The sequence below is a fragment of the Felis catus genome, chromosome C2 (genome assembly GCF_018350175.1).
Source record: "Felis catus isolate Fca126 chromosome C2, F.catus_Fca126_mat1.0, whole genome shotgun sequence".
Classification (NCBI taxonomy): domain Eukaryota; kingdom Metazoa; phylum Chordata; class Mammalia; order Carnivora; family Felidae; genus Felis; species Felis catus.
This window is the reverse complement of record NC_058376.1, coordinates 13,499,670-13,513,978: the sequence shown is the minus strand read 5'-3', so window position 1 is coordinate 13,513,978 and position 14,309 is coordinate 13,499,670. Positions and strand designations below refer to the sequence as shown.

Here is a 14,309-nt window from a genome sequence, read left to right as displayed (position 1 = left end):
CCTCTCTCTCTGCCCCTTCTCTGCTCATGCTCTGTCTCTCTCTCTGTCTCAAAAATAAATAAAAAACATTAAGAAAAAAAAATTAAAAAAAAATTTATGTTTATTTTTGAGAGAGAGAGAGAGAAAGAGAGAGAATGCAAATGGGGGAGGGGCAGTGAGTGAGAGGGAGACACAGAATCCAAAGCAGGTTCCGAGCTGTCAGCACAGAACCCGATGCGGGGCTCAGATCTACGACCCGACCCTCGAGATCATGACCTGAGCTGAAGTCGTGCACTTAACTGACTGAACCACCCAAGTGCCCCTAAACATCTATTGTAATTTAGAATAAATTAAAGCAATTAATTTTCTTACAGTTCTGGGGACTAGAAGTTCAAGATCAAGGTGCCATCAGGTTGGTTTCTGACAATAGCTCTCTTCCTGGCTTGCAAACAGTTGCCTTCTTGCAGTGACCTCACCTGGCGTTATCCTCTGTGCACAGAGAGAGAACCCTGGTATGTCTTCCTCTTCTCATAAGGACACTAACCCTATTGGATTGGGCCCCTGCCCTGTGACCTCATTCAACCCTAAGTACCCCCTAAATGCCCTGTCTCCAAATGCAGTCACACTGGGGGCTTAAGGCTTCAACCTATGAATTGGAGGAGGGCGGCTCAATTCAGTCCATCACAGCCCTCATCAGTAAATCGAGGCCCAGAGTCCCGCACATCTCATGAGACCTTGTGAAGATTTAATGATTTGAAATAGTAAAGAACTTAGAACAGCACTTTGTGCACATTTAGAGACACGACAGACGACAGATTCCTGACTCATCTACAGAAAGCCAGATTCATTTCATTTTCCTTTTTTTTTTTAAGATTTTATTTTTAAGTAATCTCTACACCCCATGTGGGGCTTGAACTTACAGCCCTGAAATTAAGAGTCACACGCTCTTCTGACTGAGCCAGCCAGGAGCCCCTGGACTCATTTTGGACAAGCTCACTGCACATCTCTCCCAAGACACCCCAAAACCTTCATGAACTTAACATGTCCATAATCTCTATCTGCTCCAACACCTTCCCCAAACAACAACAAACAAATCTCGATAACCCCCCTTTTTTAAAGGTTTATTTATTTGGGGCACCTGGGTGGTTCAGGCAGTTAAGCGACAGGCTCTTGATTTTGGCTCAGGTCATGATCTCATGGTTCCTGAGTTCAAGTCCCACATTGGGTTCTGCACTGATGGTGCAGAGCCTGCTTAGGATTCTCTCTCTCTCCCTCTCTCTCTCTCTCTCTCTCAAAAATAAATTAATAAACGTTCTTTAAAATAATAAATAAATGTTTACTTATTTATTTTGAGAGAAAGAATGTGCCAGCACTGTCAGTGCAGAGCCCATACAGGGCTCCGTCCTGGGAGCCCTGAGATCACGACCTGAGTCTAAATCAAAAGTTGGACACTTAACTGACAGAGCCACCCAGCTGCCCCCCAAAACCTCTTTTTTGTAATTAAGATTTTATTTTGGGGGGCTTCTGGGTGGCTCAGTCAGTTAAGGGACTGACTCTTGGTCTTGGCTCAGGTCATGATCTCTTGGTTGATGGGATACATCTGTGTTGGGCTCTGCGATGACATCATGGAGCCTGCTTGGGATTCTCTCTCTCCCTCTGTCTCCCCTCTCTCTCTCTCTCTCTCTCTCTGTTCCTCCCCTGCTCGTGTGCGACCATTCTCTCCCTCTCCCCCACCCCATTCTCTCATTCAAGATAGATAAACTTTAAAAAAGAGATTTTAGGGGCACCTGGGTGCCCCAGTTGGTTAAGCGTCTGACTCTTCATTTCAGCTCAGGTTGTGATCTTGAGGTTTGTGAGCTCACAGCACAGAGCCTGCTTGGGATTCTCTCTTTCTCCCTCCCTCTCTCTCTCTCTCTCTCTCTCTCCCTCAAAATAAATAAATAAACTTTTTAAAAAATCTTTATTTTAGGTCATCTCTAACACCCAACATGGAGGTTGAACTCACAACTCTGAGATCAAGAGTGGCCTGCTCCACTGACTGAGATGGCCAAGCGTGGCCTCCCAACCCACTCCCATAACCTTGCCACCTAGAGGGACAGTGTCCAGGCTAGAAAAATGGGAGATAGCATGGGCTTGCTTCTCATCAACGAATGCCCAAGCCGTATCCATGGGTAAATCCAACCTTTGAAAGGACTCTAGAACCCTCCTCTCTGCAGGCCACTGCTACTGCCCCTGACCAGCTCACACCCCCATCTCTGATAATGGCAATAACCTTTTCACTGGTCCCTCCACCTCCGCTTTCCATCCTGGTCACTCTTTGGAAAAGTCTCTCTGCCGAATGTAAGACAAAGAACATTTATTTGACCTGGCACGGAAGACCCATCCTGTGTTTTTGTTTTTCTTTTGTTTTTTTCATTAAAAATGTTTTTAAATATTAATTTTCGGGAGTGAGAGAGAGAGAAAGACCGAGCGTGAGCAGGGAAGGGGCAGAGAGAGACACACACACAGAATCCAAAGCAGGCTCCAGGCTCTGAGCTGTCAGCACAGAGCCTGGTGCGGGGCTCAAGCCCATGAACTGTGAGATCATGACCTGAGCCGAAGTCGGATGCTTCACCGACTGAGCCACCCAGGTGTCCCCATCCTGCCTTTCTGACTTCCCCCAACTGCTTCCAAACTTGTCCTGCTCCCCATCTACCTGAAATGACCCAGGGCTCCCCAGACAACCTCTTCTCTCCTCGGCCATCTGCCTGGAATACCTCCTTGTGTCCCAGTTCTCTCTGTCCGGTATGATCCTGCTCTCTGCTCAAGGTCAGGCTGGACCATTATCTCCTCTGAGGGACCCTCTTCCTCCTTATGGCTACTGACCACCTGCCGTGTGTGAGGCTTTACATTACTCAGTTTCTGATTTGACTTTTCATTTCATATTCACATCAACTCTTCAAAATGCGTCCTATAACCTCCATTTAAAAGATAAAGAGATTGAGTAACTTGCCCCAGGTCAGAGCACTAATGAGAGATCCTCCCAGAGGGAGGCCTCTGATTGTTTTCCTAGCCCTTGCTTCCCCGCCTCCCGACAGAATCTGCCACTCCATTTTCAGAGCTGACACACACAGCCCGTGTGCATGACACTTGCCACATTGTATTTGAGGCAGGAGACCAATCAATCTTGGAGGAATAAAACGTGGACGAGGGCGTTCGCAAGAATCTCCGCTGGAAGGCCCGGCTTCTTGTCGGGACCCAGTGTCCTACCTTCCCAGAGGGTCTGTGGGCCCCTTTAGTGGGTCCAGGACAGGTGTCTTTACCACTTTGGTGGGGGGGAGGTAAGGGATGTGCACTGATTAGGGACACGCCCCAGTTTCGCAAGCATTTAAAACTGCCCTCTGTGCACTGTGAAGTGCCAGGGCTCCAGGCAAGAGGAAATGCAAAGACAGCACAGCCCTGGCTTCTCCGGGCTTCCAGAGTTCCAGAGTGCGCAGCGGGGGAGAGGCGAGCAGGGAAAGCAGGAACAGAAACACTGTCATCCGGGCCTGGAAGGGAGGTGCAGGGTGTCTGGCAGGGAGCAGCTTCAGGCTTCCGCACGGGAACCCCAGAGTTTTGGTGCCGGCTGCTGTGAAGTCAGATCAGTGGGGTCTTAGAGGGGGTATAACCGTTTGACTTGTTTGAGGGTTATTTATTTATTTTCAGAGAGAGAGGGAGTGGGGGAGGGGCAGAGAGAGAAAGGGAGAGAGAATCCCAAGCAGGCTCCCTGCTGTCAGCACGGAGCCGGAGACGGGGCTCAAACCATGAACCGGGAGATCACGACCTGAGCTAAAATCAGGAATCAGATGCTCAACCGACTGAGCCACCCAGTTGCCTCAACAGTTTGACTTTTTTTTTTTTAATTTTATTATTATTTTTTTTAATGTTTATTGGTTTTTGAGATGGGGGAGCGGGAGCAGCAGAGAGAGAGGTAGACAGAGAATCTGAAGCAGGCTCTGTGCTGTCGGTACAAAGTCCAGCGTGGGGCTCGAACTCAGCAACCATGAGATCACTACCTGAGCCAAAGTTGGACGCTGAACACCTGAGCCACCCAGGCGTCCCTAAAGATTTTTTTTTTAATTTTTGTAATGTTTTTATTTTTGAGACAGAGAGAGACAGAGCATGAGCAGGGGAGGGGCAGAGCGAGAGGGAGACACAGAATCTGAAGCAGGCTCCAGGCTCTGAGCTGTCAGCACAGAGCCCAACGCAGGGCTCGAACTCACAGACTGTGAGATCATGACCTGAGCTGAAGTCAGATGCTCAACCGACTGAGCCACCCAGGTGCCCCAAGATTTTTTTTTTTATGTTTATTCATTTGTGAGAGAGAGTGAGAGAGAAACAGAGCATGAGTGGGGGAAGGACAGAGAGAGAGGGAGACACAGGATCCAAAGCAGGTTCCAGGCTCCGAGCTGTCAGCACAGAGCCCAGCGCAGGGCTCGAACTCATGAACCGCAAAATCATGACCTGAGTGGAAGTCGGACGCTTAACCAACTGAGCCACCCAGGCGGCCCCCCAACAATTTGACTTTTTAAGGACTGTATTAGTCCACTGGTGCTGCCATGACCAAGTATCACAGACTGGGGAAATTTATTCTCTCACTGTTCTGGAGGCTGAATTCCACCATCAAGGTGTGAGTAGGGCTGGGTTCTTCTGAGGCCTGTCTGCTTGGCTTGTAAACTGCCACCTTCTCCCTGTGTCCTCACCTTCTCCCTGTGTCCTCACCTTCTCCCTGTGTCCTCACGCGGTCTTTCCTCTGTGTGCAAGCGTCCGGGTACCTTCCTCTCTGTCCCAACCTCCTCTTCTCACAAGAACAACAGTCATATCGATCAGAGCCCCTGCTAAGGATCCCATTTTAACACCATTAACTCGTTAAGGCCCCATCTCCAAATACTGCCCCATTCTGAGATGCTGGGGGCTAGGAGTTCAACAAAGCAATTCGGAGCGGAGGCCCAATTCAGCCCCTAAGAAGTACCACCACCCCACACACAACTGGGAGCATCTGGAGTCAGCGTAGAAACCCTATTCCCAGTGTGTTCGGCTCTGTTTTCTTAGTCGAGTAGTTGTTTGTTGAATTGGATTGAATTTTTTGGTTAGGTAGCAAAGGGCCACTGAAAACGTGTCCTCTCCCCTCGGAAGCATTTCTTCTCTCCTTTTTGAAAAGGAGAGAAGAAACACATTATTGAGATTTCTAAGTGTTTCTTTGAGATCCTGAGAGGGAAGGAGAATCGCGGTCACTGGGCTCTAGTGTCAGAGAGGGAGGAGCCGGGCAGAGGGTGCAGGAGTTCTGTGCCCAGGGCCCCAGGGGGAGCCGGCCTCTGCTGGGGAGGGGGGCCCTTTCTCAGGGCGCTCCACATAGTTAGTCCGCATTATTTCAGGTCGGGACTCAGCCCTCTATAGGTGCCTCTCAATAGCTTCATTAATCCTATTCTTAGGATTTAAGTTAATTTAAGTTTTTTCCTCTAAAACAATTGTTGCTTTTATGTTTCAAAACGTGTGGTATGTAAGAAGCAACATTCCAGGGCCTTCGAGTCCCTGTTACTGTGATTATTTCCTTTGGCCGAACGCAAAACGCCGGCTCCCAAACATGAAAACCAGTAACTGAAAACAAATGCCCGATGCAGCCGCCCCGGCACTTGTCCCCATGTATTTAGTTATGATTCTTATATTATTTCTCTGGCCAATTGTCAGGAATACAAAATGTTCACAACTATTTTTCCCCCATTCACCACTCTAACATAATTCCCGGTTGGAAATCAAGACCTTGGATATTATTGCAAGGCACTGTATTTATTTTTTTAAGTTTATTTAGTTTTTGAGAGGGAGAGAGAGCAAGTTGGGGAGGGGCAGAGAGAGAGGGAGAGAGAATGTCAAGCAGGCTCCACGCGCTCAGCATCACTGAGTGCAGAGCCGGATGCAGGGCTCGACCGGAAACCGAGAGTCAGGTGTTTAACCCACTGAGCCACCCAGGCGCCCCTGATAAATACCACTTTAACGAGAGGTTGTCTCTCAAGTAAATTTTGTTTCTACTTGACTGACCTGTTACCTTAGTGCCCTACTGCTGCTGTAACAAATGATCTCATGGCACAAAAACAGACACATAGACCAATGGAATAGAATAGAAACCCCAGAACTAGACCCACAAACGTATGGCCAACTCATCTTTGACAAAGCAGGAAAGAACATCCAATGGAAAAAAGACAGCCTCTTTAACAAATGGTGCTGGGAGAACTGGACAGCAACATGCAGAAGGTTGAAACTAGACCACTTTCTCACACCATTCACAAAAATAAACTCAAAATGGATAAAGGACCTAAATGTGAGACAGGAAACCATCAAAACCTTAGAGGAGAAAGCAGGAAAAGACCTCTCTGACCTCAGCCGTAGCAATCTCTTACTCGACACATCCCCAAAGGCAAGGGAATTAAAAGCAAAAGTGAATTACTGGGACCTTATGAAGATAAAAAGCTTCTGCACAGCAAAGGAAACAACCAACAAAACTAAAAGGCAACCAACGGAATGGGAAAAGATATTCGCAAATGACATATCGGACAAAGGGCTAGTATCCAAAATCTATAAAGAGCTCACCAAACTCCACACCCGAAAAACAAATAACCCAGTGAAGAAATGGGCAGAAAACATGAATAGACACTTCTCTGAAGAAGACATCCGCATGGCCAACAGGCACATGAAAAGATGTTCAGCGTCGCTCCTTATCAGGGAAATACAAATCAAAACCACACTCAGGTATCACCTCACGCCAGTCAGAGTGGCCAAAATGAACAAATCAGGAGACTATAGATGCTGAAGAGGATGTGGAGAAACGGGAACCCTCTTGCACTGTTGGTGGGAATGCAAATTGGTGCAGCCGCTCTGGAAAGCAGTGTGGAGGTTCCTCAGAAAATTAAAAATAGACCTACCCTATGACCCAGCAATAGCACTGCTAGGGATTTATCCAAGGGATACAGGAGTACTGATGCATAGGGCCACTTGTACCCCAATGTTCATAGCAGCACTCTCAACAATAGCCAAATTATGGAAAGAGCCTAAATGTCCATCAACTGATGAATGGATAAAGAAATTGTGGTTTATACACACAATGGAATATTACGTGGCAATGAGAAAAAATGAAATATGGCCTTTTGTAGCAACGTGGATGGAACTGGAGAGTGTGATGCTAAGTGAAATAAGCCATACAGAGAAAGACAGATACCATATGGTTTCACTCTTATGTGGATCCTGAGACACTTAACAGGAACCCATGGGGGAGGGGAAGGAAAAAAACTGTTAAAAAACTGAGAACAAACTGAGGGTTGATGGGGGGTGGGAGGGAGGAGAGGGTGGGTTATGGGTATTGAGGAGGGCACCTTTTGGGATGAGCACTGGGTGTTGTATGGAAACCAATTTGTCAATAAATTTCATATATAAAAACATAAATAAATAAAAACATTAAAAAAATGATCTCAAATTTGGTGAAATGACACAAATTTACTCCTGGAGGTCAGAAGTCCGAACTGGGTCTCACTAGGCTAAAATCCAGGCCCTGGCAGGGCTGTCTTCCTTTCCGGAGGCTCTTGGGGAGGATCCGTTTTCTTTCCTTTGCTCCCTTGCAGGGGCGCCTGCACTCCTCGGGCCCCGCAGAGCCCTCCCCTCTTCAAATCCAGCAACCACCAGTGGAGACTCTCATGCTGCAGGGCTCTGACTCTGCTTCTGCTCTGCCCCTCCCCCCCCCATTCCACTTTCCAGGATTTGGGGGATTATGCTCTGCCCACCTGGATAATCCAGGATAATCTCATGTCAGAGTCTGTTAATTAGCACCCTTAATTCCATCTGCAATCTTAATTCCTCCTTGTGGCATAATCTATGGTAGTCCCACATTCTAGGGATCAGAATAAGAGCATCTTGGGAGGTCGCTACTCTTCGACTATCCCCAAGTGATGAAAGTTATGGCAAGTGATGAAAATATAAGGTATTTCAGGAATCATGTGGACCTTGTTTATTTTATCTAGATCTGTATAGAGTTATTACACTCCCCCCACTCCCTGCCCCAACCATTACCCTTTTTGTTTTATTGAAGTATAGTTGACATATTAGTTTCAGGTATAGAACACAGTGAAGTGATAATTACATATGTGACGAAATGCTCCTTCCCTATTACTCTTAAAACTCAGCTTCAGTGAGTAACAGACAAGACATCTGGATTAACAACTTTCTGGGGCTGTAAACCTTTCTGCAAGGAGAATTTATCAAATACCATGGTTCCAGGATGTTTCCACTCAGAATTCTAAGCCAGTTATAGAATTCTATCTTCTTAGGTCTTAACTGGAGTCAAGCAATCTACATGTATGTAACATAATCGAAATGGTATATGCCATTTCCTTCCTGCCTTTGCTAAATAAATGCACTTCCCTCTTTTTCCCCAAAGGGCTTGTTACAAAGAGATGCTTGAGTATCCTCCTTTCCATGAAACCTACCAGTCCTAATTGTTGGCTCAGAAAAACGGATCCCTTATTCAAGACACAATTTAATAAATTTGTCGATGGCTAGTTGTTTTCAGCCACGGACAAGTTAAATTTATTTACTCTCCACCATACTTAACTTCACATTCACCAATACCTCTTATTTGAAAAACCCATCTTTAAAACTCCTTACAATTTCTGGGGAGCCCATGGGGCTCAGTTAAGCATCTGACTCTCAATTTTGGTTCTCGGTTCGTGAGTTCGAGCCCCGTATTGGGCTCTGTGCAGAGCCTGCTTGGGATTCTCTCTCTCTCCCTGTCTCTTCCCCTTCTCCACTCATGCTGTCTCTCTCTCTCTCTCTCTCTCTCTCTCTCTCTCTCTCTCTCTCTCTCAAAATAAATAAATAAACTTTTTTTTTCTAAAGGTATTTTCAAGTTAGCTAACATACAGTGTATACAGTGTGCTCTTGGTTTCGGGGGTAGATTCCTGTGATTCACTGCTTACATACAACACCCAGTGCTCATCCCAACAAGTGCCGTCCTCAGTGCCCATCACCCATTTCTCCCCTCCCCCCCCATCAACCCTCAGTTTGTTTTCTGCTACATACATACATACATACATACATACATACATAAATGTTTTTTAAAAAAAGAGAAACTCCTTACAATTTCCATTATGACTTTGGAGATGACGGAGACCTGGGGAAGAGAGTTGGCTGTGTACTGGATTTGTTGGATTTGTAGTAGGAGATTCTGAAAAGGGCAGATACTTTTGAAGTCATTAAGTAGAAAAATGACAAATGTTCCCTCTTCTTGTTCTGATCATGAAAATACTTGTAGGCCAAGACCAGAAAATTCTGGTCCTGAAATGATAATCCATTACAACATTAAGTACATTCAGAATTTGCACTACTCTTTAATTTTTCCCCCTGAGTTTCGAGTGGACCATTTGGTAGTGATATTTCAAAGAAGAAGGAGTGAGTGGGACTGAAGAGGAAACAATATTTATGTCTAGCCGCACCTGGGAGTATGTGTGCCATCTGTCATTTTGATCTCAGTTGACATCTTTCCCGCTGGAATCTGCAAATGTAACAGAGGGAGATAATCATTTTCCTTTTTATTCTTATCTGTTTGGATCTTCTCCCCTATTATATCTACTTCAGTATTATTACCACTATTCATAAAAATGAATGGCCCTTCCAAATATGTGCTATAAAATAAACCCCTCAGTGTGGGGTTGCATAGATTTAGAAGAGAAAGGCTCAACTGAGTAACTTTTATTTTGACAGTCATGAGGGAAAACAAAATTTCCAGCATCTCCAACTACTGCTTTTTCTTCCTGAACCTGGTTTATTTAAATAGCTCATATCAGGGTGCCTGGGTGGCTCATTCAGTTAGGCCTCTGACTCTTGATTTCAGCTCAGGTCATGATCTCACGGTTCATGAATTCAAGCCCCACATTCGGCTCAGTGTTGATGGTGCGGAGCCTGCTTGGGAATCTGTCTCTCCTTCTCTCTGCCCCTCACTTGCTTGTGCTCTCTTTCTCTCAATATAAATAAATAAACTTAAAAAAAAAGTTTTCATATCAACTTGAGTTGATTCTAGGAACCGGGCTCACGGGGATCCCAACATCCAACCCAAGTAGACACATGTTGGTTTGCGTCTTGGCCTCCAGTCTTACGATGGGCTGGTGGAATATTGTTTCATCAGATACTTGTCCCAGAGGCTGCAAGCTCGCTCAGGTTTGATAGTTGATGGAAGAAGCAGTTCATGTGTTGAACAGGCATTGCAGAAAGTCCCTCTGCAGTTCTAACACACATTTTTTGTCCTGTGTGTATCTGTTTTAAGCAAGCTCTATGCCCAATGTGGGGCTTGAATTCACAACCCTGAGATCGAGAATTGCATGCTCTACCAACTGAGCCACCCAGACGCCCCCAAGGTGTGTATTTTTAATAAGTGTATGTGAAGGGGGGATCTTTTCACATTACATCTCTTGAAAATCTTTAATTTGGCAAGGACAATGTCTCCATCAAAGACTGCTACTATCTTAGGTTGGCCTGGCTCATTAAAATATACTGACTTGGGACATGGAAAGGAGACAGAGGAGTCAAGTGTCACAGATCATGTTCCAGGGGAGACAGGAGCTGAGTTGGAAATGAGCCTGCAGGAAGTGCCCTTGGGATCAGGAGCAGCTGGGGAGGGAAGGGCCGGATGGGGAAGAGGGAAAATCTCTCTGCAATACTGTCTTTGGGAAGACCTCAGGTAACCCTGTGGTGAGCTCAGAGCTGAGCTGGTCTATCAGGACACGAGGGCTCATTGGACACTGGCTGCCCCGAGAAAGGGCTGGGCCTTTGGGTGGGACAGTTTTCTTCTGAGTGGGACCAGTGTCCAAAGAAGGCTGATGACTGAGAGCTGTCAGTCGACAACCTTCCCAGCAGCTGGGAGGAAAAATTCTCTAGTCCTGAAGAGGAAGTCAGAATCCACCTGACCTTCTGCTCAACTTGGGCAAGCAAGCCACTTACCTCTTAGTGAAGGGGACCACCTACCTGGCCTGGAGTGGGTCCCAGGAAATATCTGTGCTTCTGGACTTGCTGCCTTTCTACCCTGGGCTTCCAAGATCTTCTCTCTCTAATGAGGGGCTTACATCAAAGTTGAAGGGGACAGCCCTCCCGCCCAATCAGGCCTGTATATCTGATTTCTAGTGGCCTTCAGTGTTTTAAAGTTTTGTGGCTTCATTGCCAATATTCATAAAAGTGGGATTTCCCCCAGATTCCAGATTTGTTTTTTCTTAAACAAACAAACAAACAAACCAGAAGATCTGACCGCACTCCCTTCAAGGCCAGTCACTGGACATGTCACAAGCCCAGCAATGTACAGAGACCCCCCCACCAGGCCTCTGGTCCCTGGGAGCAGGCCTCCCAAACCTGGAAGGTTTGGGCAATTGCTAGATTTTGAATAATGTTCAATTATTTGAACAAGGCTTCTAAGTTAACTCTCTCTCTCTTTTAATGTTTGTTTATTTTTGACAGAGAACAGGGGAGGAGCAGAGAGAAAAAGGGACAGAGGATCTGAAGTGGGCTCTGTGAGGTGCCCTTGACAACAGTGAGACTAACACAGGGCTCGAACCCACGAACCGTGAGATCATGACCCGAGCTGAAGTCAGAAGCTCAACTGACTGAGCCACCCAGGTGCCCCAACTCTCTTTTGCTTTTAATGTCAACAAATCAGATAACCTTTTATTAAAACCAAAATAAGTGAATCTCTCAATTACACACACTTTGATAGGTCCTGAATACAAATTTATTTTATTTTTATTCCAGTAGTGAATATGAATTTTAAAATGAGAAGAAAGCCAGCCCAATGTGATGTCCCCCATCCATGAGAATCACCAAGTAATTAGTTTGGTGGATATGGGTAACACTCATTCTTAAAGGAACCAATGGCATTGACGTCGCGACACATTAACACGAGTAATGACACATTTGTAATGGATGGAGGTCCTTAATATAAACCAGGCATAAGAAGTGTCATTTAAGGGGCGCCTGGGTGGTTCAGTGGGTTAAACATTCGACTCTTGATTTTGGCTCTGGTCATGACCTCACGGTTCGTGAGATAGAGCTCTGTGATGGGCTCCGTGCTGACAGCACAGGGCCTGCTTGAGATTCTCTCTCTCCCTCTCTCTGATTCTCCCCCCATTGCTCTCTCTTTCTCTCTCAAAACAAACAAACAAAAATAAATAAAAAATAAAAGAACTGTCACGTTAAAAAAAATTACTCCTGGGGCACCTGGGTGGCTCAGCTGGTTAAGCGTCCCACTTCAGCTCAGGTCATGATCTCACGGTTCATGGGTTCGAGCCCCGTGTTGGGCTCTGTGCTGACAGCTCAGAACCTGGAGCCTACTCCCGATTCTGTGTCTCCCTCTCTCTCTGCCCCTCCCCTACTTATACTCTGTCTCCCTCTTAAAAATAATCATTAAAAAAAATTTTTTTTAAATTACTCCTTCACTAAAGAGCACTGTATCTGCAAACCCAAGCTACTTAAGTGGTAAGTAGGAGTTTTGAGGGGTGCCTGGGTGGCTCAGTCAGTTAAGGATCCGACTTTTTGGCTCAGGTCATGATCTCACGGTGAGTGAGTTCAAGCCCCATGTCGTGCTCTATGCTGACGGCTCAGAGCTTGGAGCCTGCTTTGGTTTCTGTGTGTGTCTGTCTGCCCCTCCCCTGCTCACTCTCTGTCTGTCTCTCTCAAAAATAAACATAAAAAACAATTTTTTTAAGTAGGAGTTTTGATGTATTCGCTGGTAATTTGTGCTGAAATGTGTCTTATTCCAAAATATCATTTTGATTCAGGCACACAGCCTAACACTGACGCAACGCCTTCAGCTGTACTTGTCTTCACTATGAGGAGGCAAAAGATACTCTTGGTGTCCTTTGTTAATGGAACACAGATTTTGCTCAGGGGGAATATGTCCAACTCTGGCATATCCCCAGGGGATAGATCATGATTGAAGTCAGTGTATCAAGAATATCGATCTCATTCCATTTTGCTGGACAGTGACACTTCCAGCTTCCCTAGCAGCTACATTGGCCAAGTGTCCTGGTCTCTTTACTGACACTTTGGGAAATCTGCCGGGGTTTTTCTGAAAAAGAGAACGTGTTTCCTGATCAAAAGGGACAACTGCAAGAGGGGGACTTTCTGGTGCTCTTTCTCTTTCTTCCAGAGCCATCTTGAAACCATAAGGGAACCATGACTGGAATGAAAAATCAGGTGAAATGAAAAATACAGTCTGGGTGCGGGGGGATATGGTTGATCACCTGAACCATCCCTGGAAATGCCTACTCCCAGCCTTTTCACCGAGACAGAATGTATTATCTAAACTGGTTTTAGTTAGATTTTCTATTACGAGCATCTAAGAACATTCCTAGTTGATGAAGAGCTCTGGAGGGCAAAATGCATTTAATATGACCAGAAATAAGTGATTTCCTTACAATTTAGAAAATGCCTTGCCCGTATTAATAATCCCTCAATAGAGCTGTCTGCTTGAATTTTATTCTATTAAGTGCATCTTTTCAACCCAGATCCTAGTTAGTACATACTTCCTAGTTTCTCTGAAATATACTATCATCTGAGTGCTTAATGTTTATCTAAGTAGCAAGTTAAGGACTTTTCTTCCACTCATTTTAATGTAACCGTTGGACAGTGCACTATTCCAGAATTCATTATTTTTTTATTTTTAAAAGTTTATTTATTTTGAGAGAGAAAGAAACAGCATGAGTTGGGGAGGGACAGAGATAGAGGGAGAGAGAATTCCAAGAAGGCTCCACACGGCTTGTGTGCAGCCCCCCACACAGGGCTTGAACTCACAAAACTGTGAAGTCACGAATCCATGCTTAGGGTTCTGGGCATCCCTCTTCCTTAGAAGGGGTGAAAAAGCAGCTCCTGGGTCAGACAGCTGGGTCTCAGGCCACCCTTTACCTCTCCCTGCCTGGGACGCCTTGCGTGAGTCATTTAACTTCTCTTCCCTTTAGTTGATTTAACCTGTGGAACAGCTGTTGTTCATGTTTCCATGAGAGGCATGTTTGGGGGTGCTTGCCCAGCCCACAGCTCCTCCTTGGAGCCTTGCTGCCACCAATGGCTGAGGCAACCATATATATGCTATATGACCCTAATGAACAGATTATTGGACAGATGGGGCATGCCCAAGGAGAGCCAATACGTTTGATGGTCAGTGACCAAATGTATTCTCTGTCTCTTCGAAACCTGAACAAAGAGACCAGAGAATGTATTCTAAAAGATGATGATACCGGGCTGGGGCGGTCATCTTCCCCACAGAGCAGAGCGATGAGTCATCAGACAATGGC

The 14,309-nt window shown here is 45.8% G+C and overlaps 1 long non-coding RNA gene across 1 annotated transcript in view; it reads right to left on the bottom strand.

The window, feature by feature from the left end:
• Positions 1-9,065: 9,065 nt before the first annotated feature.
• The window catches only part of LOC105260899, an 81,012-nt gene continuing 75,768 nt past the window's right edge, over positions 9,066-14,309 (bottom strand). Inside the window, exons 4-5 of the long non-coding RNA XR_006584847.1 lie at positions 9,474-9,532; positions 9,066-9,205 (exon numbers count right to left, since the gene is read on the bottom strand). This is a non-coding gene — a long non-coding RNA (uncharacterized LOC105260899). The remainder of the gene's footprint in view (positions 9,206-9,473; positions 9,533-14,309) is intronic.